We start from the raw sequence: 16,861 nt of genomic DNA on the forward strand, positions 1-16,861 counted from the left end.
TGAGTAAGTGTAGATTCATCTTATCATTTGACGTAGATATGATTGATTCCCAGATTTCAAGGGATTTGAAGAAAATATTCTTAATAAGATTTGACTCTCCGGTAATCAAGGGAATTATGATCCACTTTAAATGCGATCGTCCATTTTAATTGTTCTGTCATAGATTTTCTTATAAATTCACCTCCTTCGTTTCCTTACAACTCACACCTTCTGTTGATGCATTTTATGCAAGTCCCTAGACATCTACCCACGTCCATTGCAGGTACAACAGTTTACTGGCCACCATGATTGCTTGTTATTATCCTATCCGTGTTTGTATGTGGTTACAGGAACTGCACGAACGAGATTTAGATGTTTGACTATGTTAGACTTAGTCAGACATACGAGTGAAGCCTCACTAGTACGGCTGACAGGCTCATACGCACGGTTGATGCTGAGCTAAGTCACAATTACAACCTAAATGGGAAGACACGAGTGAGTGATCACCCGTACGGCTGATGAAGCCAACTCGTACGTGTGATGAATGAATCGTATGGGTGAGTCAACAGCAGGGGTATATAAAGTCTTATGTTCTTCATTTTAGGTTAAGCCTCTCATTTGTTACACACACTCAGATCTAGTGAGCTCCTCCGATTCTCTCTCAGTCCAAATCACCCAGGTGGTGAATAATAGCTCTAGGTGTTGATCTAATCACACTTGATTTAAATGTGGTTTGACTAAATTAATCAAAAAAAAACTTAACCTATTCACTAGAGGGTTTGATTCACTTATTCTGCCATTGTGTGAGTTAAATCTGTTGATTTCTAAGTTCCTAGTCATGTTTCATCACCTTCTATTCTTTCCCCCTCAACTCATATTTTAAAGTATTCATCAATATGCTCCATCCAGTTCTGATTCTCGATATACTTCTAACTTTCATATCGGTCATTCTTCTTTTTCATCTACCGCCGGAAGAATCTATTTACTTCTACTATACTCTTGAGTTTATAGTGTTTCTAGTTCTCCCGAGTCTTTATATTGCTATATGCATCGATATATATGGCTTATAATTTCTGGTTTATCGTTGGGCTTTATATGTTCCCTTATATTTCAAAGTCTCTGCTTCTGTCTTCTATAATCATTATCATTCACCGTTAATACTCTCTTTTATTTGCTGTAATTTATACCCCAATTTCTATTTCGGAGTTTTGTCCTTTCGTTTCTTCTTCTTGCGATTAAGCACCGCTTGTAATGGTCCAGAATTCACAGATATGAATTTCGGAATGAACATTGTTAATGTTCTAGGAAGGAAATTGTGATGGCACGATCTTGACTTGTTAAATTACTAGAATACCTTGGAAAAGGCCGAATTATCAAGAAATATTTTCTTGATATTTTAGAGGTTAAATAGAATACAAGAGTCGTATAACATGGCACATGATGATGTTATGATCTGTGAATCATCACGTTCCATTTAGAAACTCAGCATGACTTACTGTAATATAATCACGTTGATCAAATGTCATTATATTATACTAATTCATGCTTCAGTTCCCAACACTACTTCAAAATATTCCTATTTTAAACTTGAATGTTTCAGAATTTAGAAACTAAAATAGTTTCTATTATGATGTAATACAGATAGCGCGAAAAGGTAAATGATTTCAAATAAGAAAAATTAAGAAAATATCTTCAGAAATATGGAGGATATTTATAATGAAATATATGATGATATTTTAGAATTTCTAATATCAGAGGATGATGAAGAATATTGTCTGCAGGGGTTTAGAGTCAGGAGCAAGGTATTCGTTAATGACTTCAGCAGGTACTGAATCATTTGGATCCTTTGAAGTCAGGTTCAGTCTTTGTAATTTGTCCACAGCCTCCTTCCTACTTTGCTCAATCCTTTTTTTAGTTCCAAAACTTCTCTTTTTCTGCGCTTTGCCAGCACACTTCATCATTATCTTTCAGCTTTTACCGTTTAAAGTCGTTTATAGTTTTTGCTGCTTCATCGGCATTTTTTCCATTTTCGGAGAACCAATTCGTAGTTCGGAGTGTTTTTCAGAAACTTCACATTCAAATTAAGTCCAGAAGATAGACGTTATATATACACATATAACTGTTGGCGTAGACATGCTGCGAGATTTCAAAATACTGATTGCTAATTCCCAATAATTCGTATGGAAATTCTCATTACAAGATGCGAATGAGTAAATGATGGGGTTTCAATAAATAATTATAATGACTTTTTGGAGAGGCTAAAGTCAAAGGGTAATGAAGTTGTTGGTACATCTGCTAATAATGTGGTGGAATGTAAAAGGTTTCCTGGTAACGATGGTGTATATCTCAAGGTTATAATAAGGTTAGTCTGACTGAAAATTCAAAGTTGACTTGCTAGAGCTGTGACAAAACTGGCTACTTTGAATAGGAGTCGCAAAGTTATTTTTGCTAATAAATGCCAAAGAATCTGATGCGGATACGTTGTTTAAACTTTTACTTTGGTTTCAAGAGTTTTTCGGGTACATAACTGTGGGTAACATGTGGTTGGATCATCATCTCGATTGCTCATCATTTGAAGTGTCTTCAGAAATTTTCGAAGGGTTTGAACACAGATTGTAATCGTTAACATACATTTGATGTTCTAACACAGTTTTGAAGTCAAAATATAGCTTGTGAAAGATGTAAGGATCTAAGAGTGATGATTTTGGTCATATCTCGAGTTGAATTTTGAGATTTCAAAATCAGAATATGTAATTAAATTTTGAATGATTATGGTTGTTTTGATTTCTATAAAAGAATGTATATTGTTGTGAAAGTAGGGAGTATAATGGATGATTTGCTGAATCAGATTCGAAGAATGTAACATATTATTTGTGAATTTATATATCTCTCGGATATTACCTACCCGTTAAAAAAAATTTCACAATTAATAATTTGTACAAAAGAATTTTATTACAGTCTTTATGAAAATATATATATATATATATATATATATATATATATATATATATATATATATATATATATATATATATATATATATATATATATATATATATATATATATATATATATATATATATATATATGTGTATATTTTCTTCAGATGTAACATAGATTTAATGAGTTAATGTTAAATTAAACTCATTTGATTTACGGTTTAAACTAGAATTGAATAATCCCTAAAGGCTTTAAAAAGTACATAACTTTTACGCAATATTTCTTTAATGACATTGAAATTATGAATCAATACTTCGTTATTTGTTGATGTATGATGTTCGGTTCGTGGAATTCTTGTGAATTTCGCAAAGTACGAATGATGTTATCTGAAAAGTTTCGGGTACATCGATGATGAAAGTGTAAAATCAAATATATACTTCATTTATTATGAATTGGAATTTGTTGAATTACGACAGAGATTGTAGTTAACGCTGGTTAAGTTGCGGTCGAAGGACGTACATTATTGCATATTTGTAATATGAATTAACCGAGTAATTAAGATTCACACACAATAGCTTAGCACGGAAAGATTTATTTCAAAATATATATATATATATAATATACATATAATTTCTTCAGAGGGAATGAGTTAATTCTTCATAACTCGTTGATACAATATACACGTTATTGATTCGTAATGATGTCCACAGTGATTCTTGAACTGACGGAGTTTGTGATGTTATCGATGTTGTTGATTCGGATGTTGACTGTACTGACGATGCTGGTAACGCTGACGGTACTGTTGATGCTGTTGGTAAAGCAAGTTTAGCTTGTTAATCACACACCATTTTTATCAGGGTTTCTACTCTTCCTTCTATCATTTTGGTTTGCTTAACTGATTTATGGTTAGAGCTAGATTAGATAATCTCTAAGACTTTAGAGAATACATAATCACCGCGGAATGTTTCTCCAATGAAGTTATGAATTAATACTTCGTCAGTTATTGTTGTTGGTACTCCTTGGTATCTATGGTGCGTATGACGTTGATGCTCAAGTTGAGGTTTACGACGCGGTTGTGGTTGGAGGTGGTAATGGTACTGTTGGCGTTGATGATGGTGGTACTGGTTATGCTGCTGCTGGTGTTTTTAATCTTTGCACCATATTCTCCAAAGCCACTACCCTAGCGCGAAGCTCGTTGACTTCTTCTATTACACCGGGGTGATTGTCGGTTCGGACAAGTGGATAAATAAAATCTAAAATTTGATGTAATATATAATCGTGACGAGATACTCTGGAAATGAGCGAGAACATGGTGTTTCGGACAGGTTCGTCGGTAAGTGCTTCAGGTTCTTTGTCAAGAGGGCAATGTGGTGGATGGAAGGGATCACCTTCTTCTTGTCTCCAATGATTGAGGAGGCTACGAACCCATCCCCAATTCATCCAGAATAGGTGATGACTGATTGGTTGATCTATTCCGGTCACACTGCTTTCGGAGCTTGAATGGGATTCCATTTCGGAATCTGAGTGACTTGAAATGATGACGAATTCCATTTCGTACGATTGGTAAAGGATTTTTTTTTGATATGAAATGATTTTGGCTAACGGAAGGTATTCTAATTACATAGAATATATATATATATATATATATATATATATATATATATATATATATATATATATATATATATATATATATATATATAGATCAAAAGATTTCATAGATTACGGAGGACTTTGCGGGATATGTCAGGCAAAGTTTAAAGTAACAGATACGATAAGATATGATTTAGCAGATATGCTAACATATGAATTTTTGTCTATACACTATTCATGCAATCAATGCAGCAAGACGTGTCTTAGACTAAAAATGATAAGCAGGTAATTTTCTGAGGATGATAAGTAGTTAATTTTCGACACAAAATGATAAGCAAAACTTTTGACATGCAGACACGGTCGAAGTCCAGACTCACTAATGCATCCTATCGACTTATCAGTTAGACACACTAATGCAGACCTGGTTCGCTAAGACCACCGCTCTGATACCAACTGAAATGACCCGTTCATATACATTATAAACGATTCACAATAGTTGATTACATTGCGAGGTATTTGACCTCTATATGATACATTTTACAAACATTGCATTCGTTTTTAAAAGACAATCTTTCTTTACATCGAAAATTGACAGGCATGCATACCATTTCATAATATCCACTCTCCAACTATAAATTGATTTAATAATAATCTTTGATGAACTCAATGACTCGAATGCAATGTTCTTCGAAATATGTTATGAAAGACTCCAAGTAATATCTTTAAAATGAGCAAATGCACAGCGGAAGATTTCTTTAACACCTGAGAATAAACATGCTTTAAAGTGTCAACCAAAAGGTTGGTGAGTTCATTAGTTTATCATAATCATTTATTTTCATCATTTTAATAGACCACAAGAATTTCATTTCCAGTTCTCATAAATATACGTCCCATGCATAGAGACAAAAATAATCATTCATATGGTGAACACCTGGTAACCGACATTAACTAGATACATATAAGAATATCCCCTATCATTCCGGGATCCTCCTTCGGACATGATATAAATTTCGAAGTACTAAAGCATCCGATACTTTGGATGGGGTTTGTTAGGCCCAATAGATCTATCTTTAGGATTCGCGTCAATTAGGGTGTCTGTTCCTTAATTCTTAGATTACTAGACTTTAATAAAAAGAGGCATATTCGATTTCGATAATTCAACCATAGAATGTAGTTTCACGTACTTGTGTCTATTTTGTAAATCATTTATAAAAGCAGCGCATGTATTCTCAGCCCAAAAATATAAAGGGTAAAAAGGCAAATGAAAACTCACCATACTGTATTTCATAGTAAAAATACATATAACGTCATGGAACAAGTGCAAGGTTGGCCTCGGATTCACGAACCTAAATTAATTATATATAATTATATGTTGGTCAATATTTGTCTAACAAATTAGGTCAAGTCATAGTGTACCACAATCCTAATGCTCGAGACTAATATGCAAAAGTCAACAAAAGTAAATTTGACTCAAAATAATTTCCAAAAATCTATACATGATTAATAGGTAGTTTAAATATCGTCGTTTTATATTTTTAAATATTTTTAAAAGATTTATTAGAGTAAATAATATAATTTATTTATTAATAAATAAAATTTTATATTAAATTTATATAATAAAATATACTTTTATATATATTAAGTAATAAAATTTATAGGGTTCATTTAATATCATAAAGATAATATGATAGGTATTATTAAAGTAAGTTATTACACATAGTAAAATATGTTTGTATCACATATTTATTTGATAAAATAATATCTATAATGATAGTAAGTAAAAGTTGTATTATTTTGTAATAATAATTATTATTATAAAAATATCATTATTTATAATTACTAAGATGACATTATGATAAAACGATAATTCTAATTACGATATCTTTAATATTTACGATAATTTTTAATATTATCTTTAAAATAATAATTCTATTTAAAATAATAATAATAATAATAATAATGATATTTTATAGTAACAATGACATTTCTATTAAAATGATAATTTTTGTTAAAATGATAGTTTTAATACTAACGATACTTTTAATAATAATAGTAATGATAAAAATAATAAGAACGATAATTTTATCTAAATCAATATCTTATAAAATTTCATCATGATACTCTTACCCATTATTTCCTAATCGTTTTTTTTAATAGCTTTTAATCGTCTTTTATATCGTGTTCATAATAATGATAATAATAGTAATCAAAATAATTAGGTATTACAAATATTTGTTTTAATTACACTAATATTAATAATGATAGTTACTATAATATTATTAACGATAATACTAATAATTATCTTAATGATAATATTGTATTAATAATAATAACAATAACAATAACCATTTTTAAATAATGATATATATATATATATTAATAATGATAATAATAATAATAATAATAATAATAATAATACCAATAATAATAATAATAATAATAATAATAATAATAATAATAATTGGATAATAATAATAATACTAATTATAACTTTAACGATAATAACGATAGTAATAATAAAAAAAATAACAATTTTTAATGATAAATCTCTTTTATTGATAAAGATAATAATAATGATAATAATAAGATAAAACTAGAACGACGATAAAAATGACGATAATAATAATCATTTTTAATAAAAATATCGAAAATTCAGTTGATTATAACTTCTAATCCGTTCATCGAAACCATTCGATATCTAAAGGAAAAGTTCTTAATTTTTCGCTAGCTTTCCAAGGACATGCATATCTTATACCTTATCTCAACCGCAAGTGTAACTAATTCAAGATTCAACCTAACCTGTCTAAGGGCAATATCAAAAGTACAAGCATACATAATCCTAAATACTCGAGCACTAGTCAGGGATACACTATTAGTATGTAAAAGTTAAATTATGAGTACTCACGTATCAATATTGAGATTAAATATTGCAGGAAAGGTACGTAGACGCAACGGAAATGATAAAGACTATATTGACCTCACGAGCATACCCGTGAACCATACTCAATCACCTCCATAGCTATAACCCATAATTTCCTTAATCCTATCCCACTTGAAAAACAATTTCGAAATCACTCGGACAGCACTCCGTCGTAATATTTTATGTATACAAATAATATCTTGAAATAATACGGAGTAATCGATTGAGAGAGTTTAGAGAAAAATATTTTCAAGTTTCTATGAAATAATGAAACCTATTGAATTCTATTTATAATAGATTTTTGAATTATTAAAGTGAATTATTAAAGTATGAATTATTAAAGTGAATTATTAAAGTATGAATTATTAAAGTGAATTATTAAAGTATGAATTATTAAAGTGAATTATTAAAGTATGAATTATTAAAGTGAATTATTAAAGTATGAATTATTAAAGTGAATTATTAAAGTATGAATTATTAAAGTGAATTATTAAAGTTAAAGTAAAGTAAAAATAAAGTAAAGGTAAAGTTTAAGTATAGTAAAAGTATAAAACTATGTACGTATAATACGCGTATAAATATATATAATATTAATTTAAATCGTTATATATATTTAATAAAATAAAATATAAATATCATTTTCTTTATCATACTAGTTAAGTAATGAGTTGTTAAAAATGGTTCTAGATATTTATAAAAGTTATATACGTTTTAATAATAAAGTTCTTTTTAAACTGAAAACATTTTTGTACGTTTGAAACTAAATAGATCAATCGAGTCTTTATGAGATTCAATCTTCCACTATCCTTTGTCTAGTTCTCAATGATTGACAATTTGTTCTTATTTAAAAATCACTTTACCATTTTCCGAATATTGTTAAAATGGAAAGATTTCTCAAATCAACGTGGGCCTTTCAACAGAGACTTGTAATAATAATTCAATATATCTGATAATTCAATCATTTGATCTTATCTTCTAATTCCATTGATAAACATTTTGAAACAGATACAATCATATAAAATATTTAATCTAATATTTTGTTTACGTTTCAAGTTATAATATATATACACATATACATATATAATCATATTCGTTTAATGGTTCATGAATCGTTGGAACTTGGTCGAGGTTGAATGAATGTATGAACATAGTTTAAAATTCTTGAAATTTAACTTAACAAATATTGCTTATCGTGTCGGAAACATATAAAGATTAAAGTTTAAATTTGGTTGGGAATTTCCGGGTTGTCACAGTTTGCCTTGCCAGCCCGTTTGCAGGGGCCGTTTAACTTGGGCGTGTGGCAGGCTGTTTGCAAGCCAGACAAGTCATTTGGCTGGCCTTTTGGTTTGCCTGGTCAGCTAATTTTATTGGGTCGTAACTTGATTTCTTGTCTTTCACCGTTTTCGCTCTAGAATCTTTGTTTTAGCTCTGATTCTCTTGATTCTTTTTGCATTGTTTTCGTAATTACTTTATCTACAAATTTAACCAAAAAGTGATTATTTTTCTGACAAAGTTTTGAACTTTATGCTTTTTGGAACTCGATATCGGGGGTAAAAACGAGACTTTTAGCCGATATCATGCTTCCCTGATATCGCCAGAAATTTCGGTTTCGTTTGTCCTGGAACGAGGTCGACTGAACGAGTCAACTTAGAGATGTCCTGTGTATTATATTTATTTATGCGGGGCCTAAATCTTCTTTTGGACTTCTAAGGTAGAAAATGTAAGTTGACCTAGGGTCATGTTTTTTGAATGGTTTAACGAATTGAAGATCAAGGATCTAATTGTCTTTAGATAAATTGCCTAGATAATAGATAGTATTAGAGTTTTAATCTAACGGTCCTAGATGCTAAAAAGTAAAAAGGTTAGAGAGATACCCAGAGTATGCAAATCAAGGAAATGCTGACCAAGATATACGCTTAGGCTAGCGGAAGGTAGTTATGTTATAGATAAATCTTTAATTAGGATAATAATGGACTGATTAGATGAGCCAATTGTGTAATCCTACCGGTCTTTGAACTCTCGGAGCTCTCTTTGTGTAAAGGTAGGTATGTTACAGCGGTTACACGTTCAGAGTGACGGAACCTCGAATGTTATCCTTGGTTAAGCACTAGGTGCTGTCAGAAGTTAAGATCTAATCCTAACCCTTGTTATCTGTTAGAGACCGAGTAACTGCATGCCATGTTGAATGAACACAATCACAACAGGTGAAGCCTGCCAGGTTAAGTTGACAAAACAGATGTTGGGACTAACAGACCTATCATCATACTATGTAGAATTAAACTATCCTAATTATTATATAGTATTACAGTGTTAAGTTGATAGTAAAATAGATAGAAACATACCTGAAGCATACAATAGATAATAAGGCAATAATCAAACAAGAACATGTAATAGGATCGTATCATGAAGCTGGGTGCAACTAGACATGACACAACAGCCCCTAAGAGGTCTTTTTGTCTTAGTTATCAATCATACTAGGTCATTCATTACTCAAATCCTAAGTTCCATGTCCCATAAGTACAATAATTGCCTCTTGGGTTCACAGGCCATACCGAGTTCAAAGAATTCTTCAGGTATAGTATAAACGAGGGTCTTTATCCTATGAAGTAGCTAACTTTATATAGTTGGACAAGTCTTGATCACAACAGTAGGTTGGTCAGTCCTCAAGATACTAACATACAAGCCTATCGGGTCTACAGATTTACCATAACATAGTAACCGTACTATATTTACATAACTACACTTGCCTACGTTTCTATCAAGGAAACATACGAAAGATTTATGCTAGCATGATAATATCATAACGAAGATAATAACAAATCATTATTTAAACCAAAGCGTTCTAGATTAAAACCTGAAAAGGTGCATCGTACGAAGCTTTCTCCCGAGATTGCAGGGACTCTTGGAGTACTCTCTGAAAAAACTAACTACTACTAAAACTACTAATTAAAACTTAATTAAATCTTAAATTGAATTGTTTAATGGATTGGTGATTGCTTCAAATGGGAAATTACAAGTCTATTTATCAGCCCTTCAGATCTGAGTAGGCCATGCACATGGCTTGTGCACACATGGGCAGGCCATGTATGGCAGCCGTGTGGCAGCCATGCCCGGGTGCAGCAACCGCGTAGGGGACCTTTGGGCAGGCCGTGTGGCAACCATTTGGGGTAGCCGTGTGGCTTGTCTTCCTTGGTCGTTTTTGTTGATTTCTTGGATCGTAACTTGGTTTCTGGGATCGTAAATTAATTTTTACCATTTTCGCCTTGGATTCTTCGTTTTAAGCCCGTTTGCGCTGATTCTTCTTGCATCACATTTTTAATTACTAAATATACAAAATAAAGAAGATAAATGCTTAATTTGGCGACAAAGTTTGAAACTTTATTATTTTTGGGCTTAATATCAAGGCTAAAAACGCAACATTTAAGACTATATCAAATTATCCCACACTTAAGATTTACTTGTCCTCAAGAAAACTGACAAAAATATTAGGTCAATCATACTAGATTCACATCCTGCCAAACCTCGGATCCTTTTATTATGCTCAAAATTTATAGATTTTTACAAGACATTATTCGAAAGTATTAGAAAAGTTTCAGACTTTATGCTTTCACTGTCGGATTTTATTCATTTCATGGTTTAAAGGCATACTTCTCAATCTTCAGCTGTAAGATATACATGAACAAGCTTCTCACAATCGGATCACTCATATCACTCAAGTGTTTAAGGTGCCCTACTATCGCTCAGAATCCAATCATGTAACGGTTATTGTCATAGGCTTGATCGAGAATCGATATCTCCACCGACTAGATAAGGACGACACTAATCTTTTCCTTAGTCATTCCTTCGAGAGGAAGAATGGGTTAAGAGGTTGGTTGGCAGGGAAATGTGAAGGTTTTTGTTTTTAGCTAAGAGAGGATTTCTCGACCCTTTGGAAATATTTTGAGAGATTTGAGTTTTTCGGAATATCCTCATTTTCTGATAAATAGGATGACATTCTTTTTGTGAAAAGTTTATGAGGAGAACGTGAATTTCCTTGTAAGTTTATGTAAATTTCTCTTGAGTCACAACTTTTTCTTCGGGGATTCTATACCTTATTTAGAGACTTTTTTTCTCTCTCTCTCTCTCTCTATCTCTTTCTCTCTCTCTCTCTCTCACACTCTTTAATTTTACTTCTTTTAAACATATCCCTTATTCATAACTTTTGTCTTTTTCTTCTTGTGCCCAGAGAGAGAGAGAGGTGTTTCACCAGTAATAGGTCTTTTATGAACCTATAAAAAACAATCTGGTATATCGAAAATTTTGACAAGTATTTGGAAGAAAACTTTAGTCAATCTATCTCTCCGAGGATCTTCAGATTTCGAGAATGAGAAAAGTATTGAAAGTGGAAAGGATAACACTTTTTATAGTGATTTGGGGGTGAGTATTTGTAACGACCCAACCCGTTATCCAACTGAAACACCAAGATTTTTTTTATACAAACCATCTGGACGGTGTCCACATATCTGGACGGCGTCCAATAGTGAAGGGCAGGACGGCGTCCAAGCTATTTGGACGGCGTCCAAGCTATTTGGACGGCGTCCAAATGAACTGCCAGGAGCTGTCCCCGGAGTCCAACTTAAGCGAGCGGATAACTCGCTTCCCGACATTTTTAGACGAAACGGTTTTCGCAACATGTTATAATAATTAAAACTAAGAGATTTCCATAATAAAATCGTGTTTTACAACGCCGGGCCCACATCGACCCAAATTACGTCAAGTGACCATTTCGACCCATTTTAGTTTAATATAAAACATAGACCGAGCATGGTGATTGGGGATACGCTACCCAATCCTAATTGTCACGACCCTACTTTTTTCGTTATCTTTTACCGTTAATTATTTAATGACCGTTAATTGTTATTCGTTCCATGTCATTTCTATGATCTATATTATTATTTTAGTAATAATATATTAATTATTATGTGTTATATGAATATTTGTATTCATATTTCAAGTTATACGTTTCTACGTGTCGCGGATTTCTATCCGGCGAATCTTTTCGGTTTTCAAACCAACGGGCAAGCTTTTGGGATTTTTTTAGTCCTAATTATTTTAAATATGATATTTTAATGTCATATGTTTATATTTAGTGTTTATATATTTTATTCGTCGCGTATTTGTTATCTCTCCGAAAAATCAATCGTGTAGCGGTGTTTTCGCGTTTCGGGCTTCGTTCGAACATTCGGGCCACAAGTTATTGAGAATTTATCAAATTTGGCCCACTAAGGGGCCCACCCTACCAAAATTTCAGCCAACACATTCATGGGGAGGGGTGTTTGGTGCATTTTGTCTAAACTTGAGACATTAGATCATAATACCTCACTACTTCCCTCATTTGTAAACCTAATCATTTTTTTCTCTCATCTTCTCCTCTCCTCTCCCATCGTTAGCCGTCACCTACACCACCACTTCTCATCATCATCTTCATTCAATTATAGCTTGGATCAAAGGGCTTCTTGTATAATCGGATTCTACTCTTCGTTCTCTACGCGACTACATCTTTTGATTCTTGATTAGGGTATAAACCCTAACCCTAGATTTTTAATTTTTCTTATATTTTCTGTATTTTGATGTTATATTGATAGTATGATGATTACATGTTATTGTATTGATGATTGTATGCGTAGAAATGCTCAAATATATATGTTTTCGGATTGATTGAATTGGGACAGCAGCATTTTCGTTCATTTCTGATTATGTAACTGATATAAAAGTAAAATTAAAGTATCTAGATGAGTTCCTCTCATCAAGACATTAATTTAGACTCCGGATTCATGTCATTTTGATTCCCGGAGCTTAAGATATGATTAAAATGGTGTTATGTGGAGATTAAACTATGAAAACGAATAGAACAAGGTTTGGTCCGACTTTGTGACCATTTTAGGGTTCTTAGGGTGTACTAGTGTGTTAGGATTGATGATGGGATGAACTTTTATGTTCGGATCATCGAAATCCGAGCCACGGATCACCCGTTATGACTAAAACACGTTTTTGAGCGGATTAAAGGTCCAAACTGATTAAGAGCTGTAAGTGATAGGTCAGATTATGTTGAGATTGAGAGAAATGATAAGATAAAGAGAGATTCGGTATGTAAGCATGAGACTCGGTATTAGAGAGAATCGGTACAATTACATTCCACAGCTTCTAGAACTCGGTTACAATGCAATGGCTATCTAATTAGGACTACTTAGGTTCCTTATATAGCCCTCTTCTAAGGAACCTTCATTTAAGCTTATTTTCACATTAACACTATACAACTTCGGGGTCCTAACAATCTCCCCCTTAGTGTTAAATGTGAACTTTACAACATAATCCTATTTTGAAACATCTAAAGGAACTTTGTTCCTCTGAAGTGAACTTTAGATTTGAATCCCTTGAGATTCTTATATCTTCGTATATTCACTCTTGTTTTGAGACGACTTTTTAATCTTGTGAGAATGTATTTGACAATCTCAATATCTTCAGTTGAATAGCAGTTATTGATCAATCTCCATCTCATGTACTTGAAAGCATCCATCAACGTTCCGTCTGAGTATCTTCTGAAATCTGAGACTCTGATGAAGATCTTTGTATAGTGAGAATTGACAAATACAAACCCATATGGACAGTCACTCACTTCAAGTAAGGACATGTATCTTAGCTCTTCAATCACTTGATTTGGTGGTTTGATTCCGAGCTTTTTGTGTCCAGATTCCAATCCCAACTGAAAATCATGAACTGACATCCATCTCATCGAATCAAGAATAAACCTGTAGACTGCCTTCATTGCAGTAGCATGATAAATTGTTGCAGATTCATTCAAGTTAATCAGATAGTTGTAAATGAAAATAATGTCATCCATCTTCAGTTCATCAAAATCCGCTTCTGAGAATTGATAATCCTCATCATCCATTCTTGTAACTTGAAACAATAGCATCTTCACTCCATCCTTATTAATCATCAAAATCTTATTTTTGCTTTTAATCTCTGAACTCCGTTGAATTTGAAGTTTCTCTTCATTCTTCAATTTGAATTTGTCACGAACACTCAGATAAGCTTTGAGAATTTCTGGTTTCTTATGATATTTCCATGCACCCAGAACACTCATTGATGCAGAAAGGACGAGATCAGAATCACCATAAATTCTATATGCTTGTTGTTCAATGAATGGTGAACGAAGAATATTTTTCTCTTCATCCTCACTCAGTTGGTAATTTGCATCACGTTCAAGAACAATCTCTGCAATTTGAAAAGGAACATTCAAATCGGGAGGAGTCGTGGTATCTTCTTTGCCATTAGAGAAAATCTCCTTTTCGAAGTGTATTCCAAATTCGTCAGTTGGAGATGTCAAATTAACAAATTGATGATCATTGAATTCATTGGCGACACTCGATGACCCCTTCAAAATATCTTCAATGTTGTCAAAGTTTTGATTGTCCTCTTGAGTTAACTTTTTCTCTGATAGATCAGCTGAATCCATAATCATTAACATTCCTGAGTCACCCTCTCTCTGACTTCCCGATTCATCTAGAAAACTTTCACACTGAATTTCTTCAATTTCATTACTGGAATCAGATATATCAACAACATCTTTATCCTTCTGTTGACTAGATGTACCAGCTTCATAAGTTGATCTTTGAAAAACACTGGACCGATAACCACCTTGTCTATTCTCCCCCTCATGAAGATTTTTGGGATCGAAATCATCATGATCAGGCATGTGAATTGGTCCAGGTGACTTGCATGGAGATAAAGGATACACTATCCTTGCTTGCTCAAGATAAATCATCATAGTTTCGCGAACTTCATCAAGATCAGTTCATTTAGCAAACTCAGCAAGATAGAGCTCCTCCACCTCATTGTCAGAGAGATACTATAATCCATATCTATTTGAACTTCGAGAAGGTGACCCAGTTGGTGAAACAACAGTGTAACCATGAACAAAAGCAGCATCGGCAGCAACTGTTGAAGGCGATGTCGGTGGAAGTGTTTGAGTTACCGTGAGGGCAGGTAAGGATGATTGTGGGATATTATTCTTATATGTAGGGCTGTACATACTACTAGTCAGATTCGTGATATCCCCTTCTGATGGAGGTTGGGTAACAACCGGAGTTGTCACCGGCGAAGTTTCTTTCGAGGCATCCTCCTCCATGACTTTGATCTCATGGGACTCTGACAGAGTAGTAGAACTACCCGTCTGTTTAGTTCTCGCAGAGATATTGCTATCCCCGACTCCTGAAATCATTGATATACCATGAGGTGGCACATCTCTTTCAGTTAAAGACTCTTCCTCCAGACCCTGAGATTCAGAATTCGGAAGAGAAGTGGTTTGAACCAATGAATCACTTTCATGAACCAAGGGAACAGTCTGCTGGAAGTCTGATAAATATCCCGAAGGATTGTCATGTTGACTCATTTCCATGGGACGCGGCAGATCTTCCTCATCAAGATAAGCCGAACCTCGAGACCCTGTTGTACGTTGAAGTACAGGAGGATTTCCAGCCGATACGCGGGGTGCCTTTTCAAGATTTTTCGGCTCCCCTTCGGCCGTTCTGGACTTCAATGATTGAGTTTCCTCAATCGATTGAGTCAACGCAGACTTTACTGCAGAGGAAGACTTTACATCCTTAGATGTCAAAGCACCTTTCTTTGTAGGATTTATTATTAAGTCCTGTTTAGATTGGATGGGCTTAGTGGTCATTTTACCATCCGTGCGTTTAGATCTCTTGCCTACCGAAGCTTGCGCTTCATTTAGCATAGGGCTTACTGTTATTCTTGAATGTGATACGGAGATGGGTGAGGGTGACCTAATTGGCTCTAGGTCTTGGTCCGTATCACCACTGGTTGAAGTAACTGTTTGGCGGACGATGGGTGTCGAAGTCCTAGGTCTAGTTACTCGTTAGGTTGGCAGAGTCTGAATCATCTCATCAGGCATGTATCGAGTTCTCTTAGGAGAATGTTCAGGAGATGATTCAGATGCTGTTGCTGAAGTGTCACTGCTTACTTCGGGTGTTGTGGAAAGGGTTGGTTCAATTCTAGTTGGACTAGGTTCCCTGATCCTCATGGGTTGAGCTTGGTGTGCTACCCTAGATCATTTGAGGTTCACCCTAAGTGGAGGATTAGCTGGCCCGGGTGGTTGAACTACAGGTTCCTCTAGAACCTCTAGGGTTGGAACCACGGTAGGTTCAACTTGTTCTTGTTGTACCGGGTTCGGAAGAGGTATTCCTACAGCTTGAAAATAAGAACGCATACGAGCGTCTTGGGGTTCAGCTAGCCTCACTAGCCAATTTGGAATTGGCGCAGTGAATTGATTATCAGACACCATAGGGGTGTTCATGTTCAGCTCTCCAAACCTTTTCATCTGTAATCCATGTGTACCTGGTACAAAGATATTTGCATTTCTGCAAGCAT

The sequence above is a fragment of the Rutidosis leptorrhynchoides genome, chromosome 10 (genome assembly GCF_046630445.1).
Source record: "Rutidosis leptorrhynchoides isolate AG116_Rl617_1_P2 chromosome 10, CSIRO_AGI_Rlap_v1, whole genome shotgun sequence".
In the NCBI taxonomy this organism is placed as follows: domain Eukaryota; kingdom Viridiplantae; phylum Streptophyta; class Magnoliopsida; order Asterales; family Asteraceae; genus Rutidosis; species Rutidosis leptorrhynchoides.